A 4,357-nucleotide genomic window follows, 5' to 3' on the forward strand; every position below is an offset into this window, starting at 1 on the left:
CAGGTCCTACACCTCCGGTGTTGGCTCAAGGGAAAGGCAGTAAGTGGGGTGCAGACGAGGCCAACCCCTGGTCAACACTCCAGCTCTCCTGCACCTGTCCTTGGGAGAGGACACCCAGAGCCAGGGGCTGGAGACCCTAGCAAGGCCTCTGCCCAGCCTGCATGGGGAGAGCAGAGTGGAAAAGTCCAGTCCCGGGCGGAGAAAGAAACCAGTCTGAAGCAGGCGAGTGCACGAGGCACCCAGTTGCATTCACAAGCTGTGAGCACATGTATGTCTTACTTGCTTTTTAAGAACAGACCTGTTACAAGCTGACCGTTGGCCCCGGGAAAATGCTTAAAACCTGACACATTAAACAAAGTAAAATAAAATAAAATCCTCAGAATTAACTTCAGCCTGCAGTGCCCTGGTGGGGGGCGGGGCGCTAAATAAGAAACCCTGGAGGGCTTCAAGGAACATTCAGTTTCACCATTAACTTGCTGTGTGATCCTGTCGGGTTATTTGACCTCTCTGTGCCCTGGGTTTCTTACCCAGAAAAGTGGCGCCGGCTAGCCACGCTTTGTCCTCCTCAGGGTCAGTGAACGGGGTGGGTCATGCCTCCCAAGCGGACCGTGAACACCTTTACGGGACCGTCGCCCGGAGGCTGCAGCGGCACGGAAACATGGGCGGCGGCTCAGGCTGCAGCCCGCTCGGGCCTCCCCGCAGGTGCGTGCCAGAGTGCACGGACCCCACCGGCAAGTTCGGCGAAAGGCAGGGCTCGTTCCTGGGAAGCCGAACGCCCACCCCCGCCTCGGTTTTCCCGCACCGGCCCGACTTAGACCCAGCCTTCCGGGCCCGCTGCCGCATCTCTCCCGGCCCAGGTCCGCGAAGCGACTTGGAACCGCACACGGCCTGCAGCCCGCGGAGTCTGAGCGAGGGTCAGCAGTCGGGAGGGGTGAGGAGCCCGCCCTCCTCGTTCCAGGAAACCCAGGGAGGCGGGCACCCCTGGGCCCAGACTGCGGTCCTGGAGGAGGAGGTCTGGGCTGAGACCAGGGGCTCGGAGAGGCCACCGCCACCGACCCGCTGCGCGGTGTGGACGCGGGCGCTCCTCGCGCCGCGCCGTAGTTGCCGCGACTTTGTGCGCAGAGAACCTCGGGCCGCGGCGACCATCCGCTCAGCCTGGGGACCCCCGGCCCGGCCCGGCGCGTCTGGAGCCCCGGGCAGCCTGAGTCCGCGCCCGCAGCTAGGCCGGGCCGGCTCCCTCCACCTCGAGAAGTTTCTTGCCCGCGCGCGCGGGGACGGTGCCCAGGCTGTTCCTAGAGTCCTCCTGCGCCGGCTACGTGAGCTGCAGCGTCCAAGACTTGTTACACGGGTTTGATTCAAAACCTGATAAATTGTATTTAACGCTATTTGAAATTTTTAAACGAAATTATTCACAAGATTTTTAATCCTGGACAATTTTTGTTGAAACTCTAATTATAGGTCACCTTAATTACCAGCCCAGCCCCCAAGGATCCCTAATTGCCTCCTAATTGAATAAAACAGGGGGCTAATCGCGCCCACGGCGGCGGCCCAGCGAGCTGGCGCGCCTCCCCCAGGGGTTGGTTGATGGGACCCCCGGGCCGGCCTCTCCGCCCGCACCAGGCCTCTCAACAGAAACGGGGGACTGGGTCCCCTGCCCTGAGCTCTGCCCAGAAGGGAGACGCCCGGTGCGTAGGAGGCCGCGGGCGGGGAGGGTGGAGGAGGACCGGCCCGCACCTGCACCACGACAGCAGCCAACGGGAGCAGCGGGGCGGCCCTGAGCGGCGCAGGGTGACTGGGGACCCCAGGGCAGAGCGGGTGCCCTTCCCCCAGGGAGCCCGTCGGGAGGTCACTCCACGAACAGGGATCCCCCCTCCAGCGGGGCCTCGGCACCCTGGCACGCCCGCGGGGCCCCCCCCCAAGCCAGAGCCTTCGGGCCATCAGCGCATCGCCGCAGGGCACCTGGCCTTGGCCGCCAGCCCCGCACCCCGCCCCTCCACCGCAGCCTCCGCGTTTTCGCCCGAAGCGGGGTAAGCCGCCAGACTCCCGCTGGACATTTCCTGGCGCTGCTGCCCTACCAGGCGTCCAGATGGGAGGCTGCTGTCCGGCTCCTGGGAGAGGACGAGTGGAAGAGGCAGGCCTCCGCCCTCCCCCACCCCCGAGGGTGGGAGAAGGCTGGGCCCAGCGGAGCTGCAGCCTGGCCTGTTTCTGCTGGGGAGAAGGAACCGGCTGGCAGCTCAGCCTACAGCCAGGCTCCCCCCACCCTGTCACACACATCAGTCTCCAAGGAGGCGCACAGAGCCTTCATCCTGCAGAGGCAGTGCCCTCACCCACACCCCAGGGGCGAGGTGGCAGTCAGCAGCTGTCTGGAGGAGACTCTGCCCAGGCCTGAAATATGCAGTCTCGGACTCGGGGGTCTGTCACCTCCACGGGGATCAGGCCTCACAGGCACTTACATGAGGGCCCTGGCTGGATGCTGTTTCGGGGGCACATCCTTCCTCCCACTAGGTCCCTACCTGCCCACCTGGCTCCCAACAGCGGCAGAAACACGAAGCTTTTGTGTGGCATTTCATTTTTAAGTGTGGGCAGGGACGGTCCCATTTCCCCACCGGCCAGCAAAGCCTAGCCGTGTGTGAGGGGACCCTGGCCCCGACCTGTCCTCACCCCGCTCAGGTTTCCCAGTCTCAGCTTGAGATGGAGGGTTTCCCAGCAGCTGACCTGTAGCCCTGGCCTGAGTGCCCCAGTGTCCTCTGACCTTACAAGCTCAACTCACAGCCCCCAGTGTGGGCCCCAAAGTTGCTACCAACTCAGCCAGCACGCAGACCCAGCGGGAGAGACCCCCTGGAGCGGGGTCCTGGGGAAACACAAACAAAATCAGAGCCTCAGATGCACCCTCTAGGGCAGCCCCCCAAGCTCTGGATGGGGAGGGTCACACCCCAGCCCCGACCTGGCTGTCCTTCCATGCCTGGTACAGGGCTGCAGGCACAACCTAGTCCTGCACACTGGCCTCGGGACCATGACCTCTTCCCTGCTCCCAGCCCCCTGACCCTGGCCGGGATGTGGCTTGGAGGGAGAGGTTCTGTTGGTGGCACTGGGTCTGCCCCACTGCCTCGGACTCAGGTAATGGAGTCAGGTCCCTCGGGACGCCCACATCTGCTTAAAATATTGTCCAAAGAAATGAAATTTCTTAGTGGATCCAGTGATCTGTGTCGGGCAGGCAGTGAGGTCCCGTGCCTGCCTGGGCCACCTTTTTGGGGAGGGCTGGGGGCAGCTGTCCTGGCTGTGGAGCACAGGCGGGAGGGGTTCCCACAGCTCACTCCAGCGTGGCTCCAGCTGGGTCTGGGCCTGACAGCCCTGCTCCGCGCCGGCTTTTTCTCAATAAGGACTCCCAGGAAAAGAAACCCTGTGCTCTGCCCTACCCTTGGGTCCAGTTCTCCCGCCTCTGAGCCGGGCTGCAGGTCGCTGCCAGGCACCCATTCTAAGGCCCTAGGCAGAGCCGGGCCGGGAACCTTCCCCACCTGGCCGGCGTGGAGTACACAGAGAGCTGAGGGCCAGACGGGCAGCCGGCGGGCGTGGGACGCTCGCAAGTTTCCGCGGCCGCGCCGAGCACCCTGAGCCGGCCTCTCGCTTGCAGCGAAGGCCCGGTTGAGAATTCGGCCGCTTTCCACTTTCTCGCTCCAGCTTCGGGCCCTTCCTCGGGAGGGCCTGACCCGGGCGGCGGGCCGCCGGGGAGCCGAGACACTGAGGAGATCCGCGGTGCACAGACAGACCCTGACACGCACACGAACACGCATACTCCGCGCGCCCGCCGGCGGGCAGAGAGCACGCGCGCAAACCACCGAACGCGGGGCCTTGTTCGCACCAAGAGGGGCCAGAGGTCACGGGAGGCCGGGGAGGCCGAAGCCACGAGCCCTGGGCAGAGGAGACCGGCTGGAAATGGGCGCTTCAACGAGGGGCCCCGAGCGGCTGCGGGCGGAGTCCAGGGTCGTCCTGCGGAAGCTGGGAGCTGCTTTTCCCCCGCGGGCCCGACGCGAGGCCTACGGCTCTGGGGGAGGGGGCGGTGCGGCTGAGCCTCTGCCGAGCACCGAACCGAGAGGGTAGGACTTCTTCGGAAAAGTGCCGCGAGCTTCGCGCCCCCCGGGCTCACGCTTGGGGGCTCGGCCCTGCGTGCTGCGAGGCCCGGACGGGCAGGGTCGGGCCCAGGAGGACCGGACCGATCGGCCTGGTGGTCCGGCAGGGATTCCCCAGGGGAGCAGGCCGGGCGCCCCTTCTGCGGGTGGGCGGGCGGCCGCGGAGGAGGGGGCGGCGAGAGCTGGAGGAGCCGAGAACGCTCGGGACGGCGCTCGCCGCTTCGCTGCAG

The sequence above is a fragment of the Neophocaena asiaeorientalis genome, unplaced genomic scaffold (assembly GCF_003031525.2).
Source record: "Neophocaena asiaeorientalis asiaeorientalis breed wild unplaced genomic scaffold, Neophocaena_asiaeorientalis_V1.1 scaffold489, whole genome shotgun sequence".
Lineage (NCBI taxonomy): Eukaryota > Metazoa > Chordata > Mammalia > Artiodactyla > Phocoenidae > Neophocaena > Neophocaena asiaeorientalis.